General features: G+C 43.4%; 1 protein-coding gene across 1 annotated transcript in view; it reads left to right on the top strand.

Annotated features, from left to right (window-relative positions):
- The first annotated feature begins 466 nt into the window (after positions 1-466).
- The window catches only part of LOC133151130 (uncharacterized), a 65,626-nt gene continuing 53,315 nt past the window's right edge, over positions 467-12,777 (top strand). The window contains exon 1 of the mRNA XM_061273896.1: positions 467-573. The gene's annotated coding sequence lies outside the window, so the exon portion shown is untranslated. The remainder of the gene's footprint in view (positions 574-12,777) is intronic.

A 12,777-nucleotide genomic window follows, 5' to 3' on the forward strand; every position in this document is an offset into this window, starting at 1 on the left:
TTGGGCAGGTATAAGATAGGCTTGTCTGTCAGGAAGGGGGGCTGCGAACATCTTTGCTTTTGGGGCCACTCGAACTTTTGGAGATACATCACTCTGACATCGGTTGAATAAAATCTTTTCCCAATCAGCCGTGTGTCACTGGAGTGCTTACTTCCCTGGGCCAGCCATCGTCCACCGAGTGTTTTTTGTAGACCAGCGAAGCAAAAAAGACCATTCACCACAATGCAATATGTGAATATACTTGTCTGCTTATGTACTTTATTCAATGACGTGTGAGCATATGTGTTTTTGTAGCTAGGTTTTGTTTCTTAACCTCATTCCTTCACGAGCAACAATGCCGTTGTTATGCTCCGTTAGTATTTAGGGGAGGGAAACACTTGGTTCACACTCCAGTCCAGATAGTGGCGGTAATGCTCCGTAAAAGCTGGTTACCAACCGCCATTTAACGAAACAAAAAAAAGCAGACGGACCACAAGACGAGTAAGAGGATGGTGTTACGGTTTTAAACACGGCTATTTCCCAATTGGTAACGTCAAGTCGTCAACCATCTCGGGCATCCTTCAATCCAAAAAGGTATTTTAACGCTATATTTGCGGACACTGAATTGTCTCACGTGTGTGTAAAATTCCACTGAATCGATGTCTAAAACCTATGCCCACCGAGTTCGTAGTTAATGGACGCTTTGTTGTGCAGTCTTGCTAGTCATTTTACGTTTTAACCGCCCCCGAACATTCCCTACTCCTTTTTAATAGCGTTTGACGGATGCAATCCGTCCGTAAATTAACGTAATGTACGGTATCTCAGAGGACGTTAATGGGCCAAATAACAAAGCGTTGTTATGGGCAGAAAACAGGCTCCTGAATTTACCGATCAGTTTACCGATCAGTTTGAAATAATTTACTGCCGCAAAGACGACCATAAAAAAATTAAGATGGCTGTTGCGGCTTACTTTTATTTTAATTTGTAACTAATTATCCGCCAAGCAGCGAGGATCCTCTGGTGTAGAGTCCAGCACACATTCGCACACACAAACACTAGGCGCCCATAAAATGTGTGTGTATGTGTGTGTATATATGTAATATATAATATATAATATTGTGGTGTGCAAGGACTGGAGTCGGAGGCGGAGTGACAAACGACGGTGCCAACGGCAGTTGTTTTAATGACATTTATAATTATCTTCATTCAACCACGGGCCGACTCTTTTCCCTTCGAGATCCTAACACACACTAAACCAAACAGGAAACTCCCACACGTGTAAACCATCCCACCGGAACTAGGCAACGTGAACTTAGGTTCCGGGTGAATTATGTCAACCCACTACAATATAATATATAGTGGAGCCTCGGTTTTTGAACACAATCTGTTCCAGAAGGCTGTTCGAGAAGTGAATCGTTCCAATTCCGAATAAAAAAATAATCCGTTCCAAGCTATAAAAACCTCGCCTCTTTTAAGCATTTTTTCATTTGCGCATTTTTGTCCAATCGCGCAACTGCAGCGCACCGCCGAATGCGCAACCGTAGCGCGTCGCCGACCGCGCAACTGCACCGTGCTGGTCGCATTATTGTGACACTGTGTCACTCCAATTCATCAAATCCATCGATGGATTTCGTCGCTGGAATTTAGAAAATATTTTTAAAGTCCTGATGTACTTTCCAAAATTTAAGTGGACATCAGTGCGCAGGGAGCTTAATTTTGTCCGATCGAGCAACTGCAGCGCACCGCCGAACGCGCAACCGTTACGCGCCGCCGACCGCGCAAACGCACCGCGCTGGTTGCATTATTGTGACAGAGCGGTCGCTAAAATTTAGAAAATATTTTTAAAGTCCTAATGTATTTTCCAAAATTTAAGTGGACCTCAGTGCGCAGGGAGCTTAATTTGGTCCGATCGCGCAACAGCAGCGCGCCGGGCGCTCAGTGTCACATTGCTTTAGGAGCATCTTTGTGTTTTGGCTTTGGCTTTACTGCTCCCACTTGCTTCCTTTGGAGGCATGATTAGAGTTGAGATCAGAATAACGAGAACGTAATAACGAACGGAGTCAGTTGGCATGCGGTTCCTCTCGGCTCATCATTCGACAACCGAATTTTGTCTGACATCCAAAGCAAAAAAAATCTCAAATTTTTTGTTCGAATACCGATTTGTTCGAGAACCGGGACGTTAAAAAACCGAGGCTCCATTGTAATTTATATATTGTTATATGGGCCTGTGGAATATTTTGAACCGCAACCGCTGTCAGCGGCGAGCACCCGGCCGGCATTGTTGACATAAAGGACGATCGATGGATTTGAGGAATTGGAGTGACACAGATGGTTTTATAAACGTGTTATTTATGTAATAGTTATTTGAATAACTCTGAATGTTACATCAGGCCTGTTCTCAGCTCTTCGGTTGTGTTAATGTCACGTTAGCATACCTATCGGCATTGTTGACTTAAAGCACGAGCAATGGATTTGATGAATTGGAGTGACACAGATGGTTTTATAAACGTGTTATTTATGTAATAGTTATTTGAATAACTCTGAATGTTACATCAGGCCCGTTCTCAGCTCTTCGTTTGTGTTTATGTCACGTTAGCATACCTATCGTTTAGCCTGTTGTTGCTCGTTCATGTCTGTTCTTGGTGTTGGATTTTGTCAAACAAATTTCCCCCAAAATGCGACTTATACTCCGGAGTGACTTATATGTTTTTTTTCACGTTATTGTTTCATTTTATGTCTAATTTGACTTTTAGTCCGAAAAATACGGTAATAGTTTTAAACATGTAAATACAAGATAAATGATAATGTATAAATAATATAAATATGATACGCGTGTGTATGAGACATATGTACATGTAGCTAAAGTATACATAGCTACTGTAAATATATTTTTAGAACTCTATTATTATAACAACTTTTTTATTAAAAGGTACAAGTGTATGTACTGCAATTGTGTGGACACTCCCTGCCTTCTGCTGGCGTGTGGGCATCTTTCGTGCCATAATTCCTCAATTTAGAAGGTTTATTTTAAATTTGTGAATGTATGCGATGTACTGAAGGCTAATAATCAAACCGCGATGTAGCAATCACTGTATACAGGACTGTCTCAGAAAATTTGAATATTGTGATAAAGTTATTTATTTTCTGTAATGCAAGTAAAAAAACAAAAATGTCATACGTTCTGGATTCATTACAAATCAACTGAAATATTGCAAGCCTTTTATTATTTTATTATTGCTGATTATGGCATACAGCTTAAGAAAACTCAAATATCCTATCTCAAAATATTAGAACATCATGAATAAGTATACTAGTAGGGTATTCAACTAATCACTTGAATCGTCTAATCAACTCGAAACACCTGCAAGAGCTTCCTGAGCTTTGAAAAACACTCAGCTTGGTTCAGTAAACTAAACCACAAGTATGGGGAAGACTGCTGATCTGACTGCTGTCCAGAGGACCTTCATTGACTCCCTCCATCAGGAGGATAAGACATAAAAAGAAATTTCTCAAAGAGCAAGCTGTTCACAGAGTGCAGTTTCAAAGCACATCCACAAAAATCTGTTGGAAGGGGGAAATGTGGCAGGAAACGCTGCACAACCAAGAGAGATGACCGCAGCCTTAACAGCATTGTGAAGGCTGTTCGAGAAGTGAATCGTTCGAATCACTTCTAGAATTTGGGGGCGCTTCAAAGACAGTGGACTGAAGCTGGAGTCCAGCTATCAAAAGCCACTGTTCACAGACGTGGCTGGGAAATGGCCTACAATAGCCGTATTCCCATGGTCAAGCCACTTCTGAACTCAAGACAACGGAAGAAGTGTCTGACTTGGGCTATGGCAAAGAAGCACTGGACAGTTGCAGAGTGGTCCAGTACTCTTTTCAGACGAAAGCAAGTTTTGTATTTCATTTGGAAGTCAAGGCGCCAGAGTCTGAAAAAAAGGCTGGAGAGGAGCAAAATCCAAGTTGCTTGAAATCCAGTGTGAAGTTCCCACAGTCAGCGATGGTTTGGGGAGCCATGTCAGCTGCTGGTTTTGGTCCACTGTGTTTCATCAAGTCCAGAATAAATGCAGATTTCAGAACACTACATTCTTCCGTCTGCTGAAAAGCTCTATGGAGATGATTATTTCATTTTCCAGCATGATCTGGCATCTGCCCACAGTGCCAAAACCACCAGTAAATGGTGTACTGACCATAGCATTACTGTCCTCAATTGGCCAGCCAATTCCCCTGACCTGAACCCCATAGAGAATTTGTGGGGTATTGTGAAGAAGAAGCTGAAAGACACCAGACCCAACAATGCAAATGAGCTAAAGGCTGCTATTGAAGCATCCTGGGAATCCATAACAACTCAGCAATCCCACAGGCTGATTGCCACGCTGCATTGATGCAGTAATCTGGGCAAAAGGATTCCCAGCCAAGTATTGAGTGCATCAATGGACATTTTCAAATGTTTGATTTTTTTTTTGCTGTTATAACTTTTTTTTTTTTGTCGGTCTGAGAGTCAGAGAGAGTCAGAGAGTCAGCTTTATTATCAATTCCTTCATGCCAAGACACACAAAGAAATCGAAATTACGTTTCCCCTATCCCACGGTGACAAGACACAGTACACGATAAACATACAAGTAAAACAACGCAAAATAAAAACAAGAAGGCACAAACAATGAACAAGGAATAATAAGAGTGATGAATAAATAATAAATAAACAAATAACACAGTAAATAAGAGGAGCAAAACGAAGCAAGAGTGCACAGCAGACAGTCAGAACAAAGCGCAAAAGTACAGGATGCTACGCAGAAGGGGGGAGAGAGTTCAGGACCCTAACAGCCTGGAGATCACAAACTCCGCCAGTGGCGAGCAGTGCTTGCATACCACTACAGAGTCCCGGCATCATTCGTCACGGATGTAGACGCACGTTCCACCTCCTCGCGATGTTCCCCCTCGTACAATGGCCCGGTCTGCCCGATAGCACGCTAGCCGCTCCAGATGCACAGCAGAGTCCGGAATGATGACGGTCAACCAAGGCCCAGTGATCTCGAGCACACAGCAGTTACGCACTGTCCGGTTCGTAGATCTCAGCAGGCGAAAGCAAGCCATGTTGATGACCAGCGACTGAACATTCGTCAGAAGAATGGAAGGCACGGCCGGGTGAGCTGGGTTTGCCGCCAGCCTGGCCCGGACGCCCCAGCTCTCACCCCTCTTCAGCCTCCTCACACACCCCTCCCGACGCTTTCCCAACCGGGGGAGGAATAGCAGCGAGTCCGGCGACACTTCAGGACGGAGCAGACCGAGCGCCTTTAATGTCCCCGCTTCAAAGTCCAGAACGCCACAAAACTCACTTTCGCTGATGTCGAGCAGAGCCAGCCCGCTGTACTTGGAGCACAACCCAGTACGACGAGACGAACACACAAAACTGTCGGACATTAAACGACAAAACAAAACACTGTTCGAGGAAATATTCTAATATTTTAAGATAAGATATTTGAGTTTTCTTAAGCGCCTCCGTGAGTCGTCACCTTATCGTGGTGGAGAGGTTTGCGTGCCCCTATGATCCTAGGAGCCATGTTGTCTGGGGCTTCACGCCCCTGGTAGGGTTACCCATGGCAAACGGGTCCTAGGTGAGGGGCCAGACAAAGCACGGCTCACACTAGACCAGGGGTGGGCAAACTTTTTGGCTCGCGGGCCACATTGGATTCTAAAATTTGACTGGGGGGCCGGGCCAGGAGCATTTGGATGGAGTGTTTGGGCCGGATATACTAAAGCATTACATGTAGTGTATGCAAACCTCATAGCACAGTAAGAACACTACAACCCAATTTATTAACTATCTTTCAAATATGAAAATAGCCCTTATCAGTTAATAAGTTTGTCTCAAGCAATATGCAAGATATAGCGTTTACATACATACTATTTCGCATGATATTGGGAGGAGAAAATATAAATAGATTAAAATAGCATACGCACTGTGATTTATCAAGATTGCATCTGTTTTTAATAAGTTTCAATCGAAGGTGCAAAGTTAAATAAATCAACATTTATTTAAAAAAAAGAATCACTTTCAACATTCAAAACATATTATTACACAACGATATACCCAAGCTCAATAAAATCTACTCGTGTTAAACTCCTCAAAATCAAACTTTGCAAACTCCTTTTTCATAACACAGCAGAAAAACTCACCAATTTCAGTGGGAACAGTGCTGTTGGTCTCCATTTTTTGCCAGTGCATCAAAGTCTGGAGTTAGTTTTGTTGTGGCAATTCTCAGGACAGATCTGAGGTGTTGGTCTGTTAACTTGGATCTGTGATGAGCTTTGTTGATTTTCATGACGCTAAACGTCTGCTCACACACGTAGGTCGAGCCAAACAACACCAGCATCTTCTGTGCAGTCTTTCGAAGGTTTGGAAACATGGTCCCGTTAAGTGAAGCATAAAAGTCATTCAGTTTAAGAGACTTGAACTTCTCCTTTGAGACGGAGTCAGACTGAAGATCCATCAGTTCCAATTGCAGCTCCTGCGGTGCTGATTCGGGGTCTTGTGACAGGGGACAGGACACCAGTTGAAGTGACTGCTGTCTCTACCATGCACTCTTTCAAAAACTCTCCTTCGGAGAAAGGCTTGCTAGCCTTTGCTAATTTGAATGCCAGCAAATAACTAGCCTTGGTACTTGACTCTTGAATTGTAGTTTTCCTGTGAAAAAAGTTTTGTTGACTCTGTAAACTAGCTGCCAACCTTTGAGCAGTAGCCGCCCGTTCTTGTGTTGACTGCTTGCTAGCATAGTTTGCATGCTTCGTGGCAAAGTGACGGCTGATATTGTACTCTTTGAAAACCGCAACAGCTTCTTGGCATATCAGACATACATACAGCCGTTGATCGGACTTCAGTGAAGAAGTATTTTGTTGTCCACTCCTTATTAAAAACTCGGCATTCACTGTCCACTTTCCTTCTTTTTGGTCCACTCATTTTCACAGAAGGGCTCAAATGGTGACATGAAACAAAGTGAAATAAAGAGAAACACGCGACACTCCAACAACGGTCAATGTGTTCTAAGTGCGCCATCTTTTGGGGAACGTGGGTATTGCAGGGAAAGGGGAAAATTACGGAGGTTTAGGAGCGCTAAATTACATTAAATTAGCAAGCGACACGTATAGCTCCAGAGTAGACGGGACCACGAAATAAAGAAAAGGGTGACGCAACACAATGTCATCAACATCGACTGCCTTTAGCTTAAAAGCGGCATCATATGCATTTCTTTTGTCCCCCATAATGACGGTTTGTGTATAAAAGCTTCCTTTCAGTAATGTCCATCTTGATCTCGTTCTGTCTCTTCTTTGTGTGAATTATACGGCACTATTCGCCTATCAAAACACAAACTAGCACGTCTTCTTCGGCGCATTATCTCTTCTTCGTCTGTCTCGCTCTTGCTTCCTGCTAGAGCGCCCCCTGGAGGCCGTAAAAATCCATGAATACGCCGCGCCGCCATTTGAGCTCTATTTCCCTCTTTGACAGCCAAATCGATTGCTTTTAACTGAAAAGCTGCATCAAATGCATTTCTTCGTGTGTTTTCCATGATGAGGGTGTGTGCGTGATGCGCGAAATGTTCAAAACAAAAACTAGCACGTCTTCTTCGGCGTATTATCTCTTCTTCGTCTGTCTCGCTCTTGCTTCCTGCTAGAGCGCTCCCTGGAGGCCGTAAAATCCATAAATACGCCACGCCGCCATTTAAGCCTCGGGGTTCAAAGTAACCTTCTGAATAAAATGCATTAAAAGTTCACGTTCAGTACTACTTGTTTTTGGTGAGCAAAATGTCAGAAGAATTGAATTTAAATGCTGATTGATTGGGTTTTAATACAATGCAGATGGTCCAAACTGCACCACTGCTTTGTGTAATCTCTGAGTCACATGGCAGAGTTAGAGAAAGGATTTAGAGCCCTTTGACGCAGGTCACCTAGCGTGCATTCGTACTAAAGCTCATAATAGCCACGAGCAACACAGCCAGAATAAGCAGCAGCCATAGTACTGTTTCAAAATGGTATTTTTGTTGTTTTTTTCTTCAAGATACCGCAGTGTATAAAAGTGATCAAGTCATCACAAAAATCACGAAAAAATCCTTATATAAGCCGCACCTGACTATAAGCCGCAGGGTTCAAAATTTTGGAAAAAGGTCGCGGCTTATAGTCCGGAATTTACGGTAAGTAAAATGCCCTTGACAAAATCGTTAATGGAGCAAAAATGCGCTACATTGAGTTCACGTTCATCCAAAATATGAACGTATGAGTGAGAATATGAGTTCTGAATTTTCATTCATTGAATGCGTTCAAGTACAACACTGCCTGTTAAATATGGCTCGGAGCTCCATTCTTCACACAAAATATTTACGTCATCATTTAGAATCGGGCTAAAACAGCCACAAACCAAGCACCAGGTACAACAATCAATCACACTCCATTGTTTTTGTTAGTGTGTGCGTGCAGTGCGTGCAAGCGACAGTTGCTGTAACATGACATTGCTAGCAAGGTGAGGAGGGGCTCCTGTGCAATGGCTGTGGAGACACACTGTTTTCGGGTGTAGAGTAGCGTGAAGCAGGTGTAACGCCTTGCTCACACCTGTGTTACATGTCAACTTACTCCCATGTTATCTTGCTCCCCGTCTCGAGTTACGCTTGTTAGGGTAAAGCGAGTTGCGCAGTCTTGTCTTCAGGGATGAGAACGGCGAATGAAATAAAACTCTGAAAAGTAGCCGGGGTCTGGGGGCCGCATGCCCCACTGGGGGGGCCGCAGTGGGCCAGGGGCCACAGGCCCCTCTTGGGGGCCACAGGGCCCACAGCCCCCCCCCCCATATAAAAACAATTTTCTCAACGGATCAACACGATTCCCGAAAATGATACTCCCGACGGAAAAAAACACGGAAATCCGCGGATCTGCGGAAGGTACTCATCCCTGTGTCTTTCGTGACTGCAGATTCATCACAAGCGACATGGAACTTTCCTGATTCCAAAACTGTTCAAATTCTCAATAAAAATGTTGAACGAAACGTCTCATTTACATTTCCGACTGACTGCAAGAAATAGCAAACACTAAAAAAAAAAAAATATATACAAAATAGAAGTTATACGCGGGATTTGAACCCGTGACGCAAAGTAATGAAGAACAGCCCACTGACTGTCACCTTTGCACTATGTTGACTTTCAAAAGTCCTTAGAGCCATTTGAATACACTCGCAATGATTTGTTAAATATATTTAGTGTGTGTGGGGCGGGAGATTTGGAAGTTAGTCTATTGGGTAAGACCTGACGCTTCGCATGACAGACAACCATTCGTGAAATTCTTTTCTCTCCACACTCTTATCAATACGCAAATCCGATCAATATAACATTGGTGACAGCGTTGCTTTAGTGCTTGGACCCATTCCTTATGTGTCTATAAAGTTGATCATGCTTTCTATTCCTAGTGAAGTGCGCCGCGCTACCGCGCTGCAGCCATTCTGCACCCGGTGTGAGCGAGGCTAGCAGGCTAAGCCTAATAGGACTGACCACTGCCAAATGTTGCCGTTTACTTTAACAATGCTGGCAAACAGAGTAGGTTTGGCGATGGAGCCACAAAGTGTGAATAACTGTACAGGACACCAGAGAGAAGTTGCAAAAAATTATGTATTGAAAACATTTCCAAATCGTAACATTTACAAGGTGTAGCTAATGATAGGTCTATATGTATATTTTAAATTTATAGTATGGGAATAGCTGTTTTTGTAGCTAGGCAGGACTTTTTGTATTTCGACCCCATTCCTTCACTCCCTCTGTTGACCTCAGTTTAACTGAGGTCACCAAAACCGTTGATACCCCCAGGGTCCTTCTGTTGGCAGACCACGTCCCTCTGTGGTGCCGCTTCAAGTAGCTACAGAGGTGTTATGTTGATCAGGCACAGCATGAAGTTATGGGAGAGAATGATAGAAGTGAGGCTTGGAAATGTCAACTGGCCAAAATAATGGAGGGTGTGGCAGAGATGAAGATGTTGCATTTTAATTTTATAAAAGTGGTGCGGGAGGACATGCAGACGGTTGGTGTGACAGGACAGAAAGATTTGGAAACGATTGCTCTGCTGTCGCGGCCCCTAACAGGAGCAACCAAAAGAACCGGAAGAAAAAAATGCGCGAGAAAAATCCATAAATAACAAAATACATACATAAGTGTTAACTAAGTTGTACGTAATAGTATTGCAAGCAGTTTAAACTCTAATGAATGTCCATATCAGTTTAATCAAATTCTAATCATACTTTACCTTTGTATAAGGGATAGGCATCTCAAAGCATAGTCATCGTAATTTCTTCAATCCGTTGTTTTACTAACATTTAATGATTGATCAATCACGTATCTTAAATCATGGTTTTCCCCCTCCGAAGCGACTATGTACTCAAACTCCACCATCTTATAGGGAAAAAAAATGTTGAATTTATTTGTTTGTATGTTCATTCTTTTCTCTTTCTCATGTCCCAATCACGCCACTGTTTAAATGATCAATTATTTTCAACATACCGTTTTTTTCCGTGTATAGTGCGCAAAATTTAACTAATTTATTGTCCTAAAATCTGGGGTGCGCATTATACATGGGTACAAAAAAAATTATAATTTTTTTTTTAAAAATTATTATTATTATTATTTTTTTTTTTTTTTTAAGTCCCAATGATCGTCACACACGCAGGGAGGCAATGGGTCCCATTTTTATAGTCTTTGGTATGGTCTTAACTAGGCTGGATGTAATTCTTTTTGTTGGCGTTGATTTCTCCGACTGCCCGTAAACGCACCACCGCGCTCCGTGCGCGCACGGGAAAGACGCGTGCGGACGTGAAAAAGGCGGCTCTGTATGGGAGAGACGTTGAAGAGGAATAAAAACACCCTTGGAAACCAAAACTTGCCCCTCGTCGTGACTCGGAGCCGCAACAAATGTTTCGGATTTGTGTAGGGTACATTGTGACAGACAGCAAACGAGCAGGTGATCGAGCAAGCGTCTGATACAAGAGCATTGCGGTCGCATGGAGCGTGTTTGAAGTGAACAGCAGAGAAGAAAGGAACAAGGCAAAGTGTTGTGAAATAAAATATTACCTGTAATACGGATTTAGGTAGAGAACTGAACTCTCGCTCTTTATATAGCTGACGTGTCTTGCGCATCCGTTCTGCGCATCTGTAATGGCGGCCTCCGTATGATATCCGGTTTGCGTGTGTGCGCGTGTGCGTGTGTGCGCGTGTGAGCGAGAGAGAGAGCAAGGCAAAGTGTTGTAAAATAAATAAAAATGGCATACTGATGCTGGAAAAAAGCCTGTACCCATGTATAATACGCACCCAATTTTTATGAATTTTTAAATTTTTTTTTTATTTTTTTATTTTTTTTTTAAGTCCCAATGATCGTCACACACGCAGGGAGGGAATGGATCCCATTTTTATAGTCTTTGGTATGGTCTTAACTAGGCTGGATGTAATTTTCTTTGTTGGCGTTGATTTCTCCGACTGCCCCTAAACGCACCACCGCGCTCCGTGCGCGCATGTGAAGAAGGCGTGCGGACGTGAAAAAGGCGGCTCTGTATGGGAGAGACGTTGAAGAGGAATAAAAACACCCTTGGAAACCAAAACTTGCCCCTCGTCGTGACTCGGAGCCGCAACAAATGTTTCGGATTTGTGTAGGGTACCTTGTGACAGACAGCAAACGAGCAGGTGATCGAGCAAGCCTTGTCTGATACCAGAGCATTGCGGTCGTATGGAGCGTGTTTGAAGTGAACAGCAGAGACGAAAGGAACAAGGCAAAGTGTTGTGAAATAAAATATTACCTGTAATACGGATTTAGGTAGAGAACTGAACTCTCGCTCTTTATATAGCTGACGTGTCTTGCGCATCCGTTCTGCGCATCTGTAATGGCGGCCTCCGTATGATATCCGGTTTGCGTGTGTGCGTGTGTGCGCGTGTGAGCGAGAGAGAGAGCGTGAGAGAGAACGCTCAACCGTAGCGCGCCGCCGACCGCCCAACTGCACCGCGCTGGTCGCATTATTGTGACAGAGCCGTCGCTGAAATTTAGAAGATATTTTTAAAGTCCTGATGTACTTTCTAAAAGTTAAGTTGACCTCAGTGCGCACTGCGCAGGGAGCTTAATTTGGTGCGGTCGCGCAACCACAGCGCGCCGGGCGCTCACTGTCGCATTGCTTAAAGAGCGCCTTTGTGTTTTAGGATGAACAGCAGAGACCAAAGGAACAAGGCAAAGTGTTGTGAAATAAAATATTACCTGTAATACGCATTTTGTTATTTGCTGATTGAAACTGCTAATTAAACTGTGAATTGAAACTAATAGGAAGAAAACAACTCTCGCTCTTAATATAGCTGACGTGTCTTGCGCAGCCGTTCTGCGCATCTGTAATGGCGGCCTCCATATGACGTCCGGTCCGCGATGGAGATTAAATACAAACAATATTTGACAATAACACACCATCAAGGATTGCACCATCGCATCAAACGATGTGTCGTCAATTATGAATTTTACTGACTAAGTGTGTTGGGCAGGATGGCTGAATGCGATGCGCGATTGACAACAAACAAGAAGAAAGGTGATTTCAAGTTTTATTTCGAGGGAGATTTGTCATGTCTCGTCCCCAGTTTTGCTATGTGTCTAGGTTGCCATAGTTTCTGTTCGCGTCGCCCCTCTCTTCCTGTGTCACCTCAATCGATGTAACGTGTTTTGTATTTAAGTCCTGTCTGCCCCTCGCTCACCGTCGGATCATTGCATGTGTTACTGTCATGATGTGGTTTCTGTTCCTGTCTTTGG

The sequence above is a fragment of the Syngnathus typhle genome, linkage group LG3 (assembly GCF_033458585.1).
Source record: "Syngnathus typhle isolate RoL2023-S1 ecotype Sweden linkage group LG3, RoL_Styp_1.0, whole genome shotgun sequence".
In the NCBI taxonomy this organism is placed as follows: domain Eukaryota; kingdom Metazoa; phylum Chordata; class Actinopteri; order Syngnathiformes; family Syngnathidae; genus Syngnathus; species Syngnathus typhle.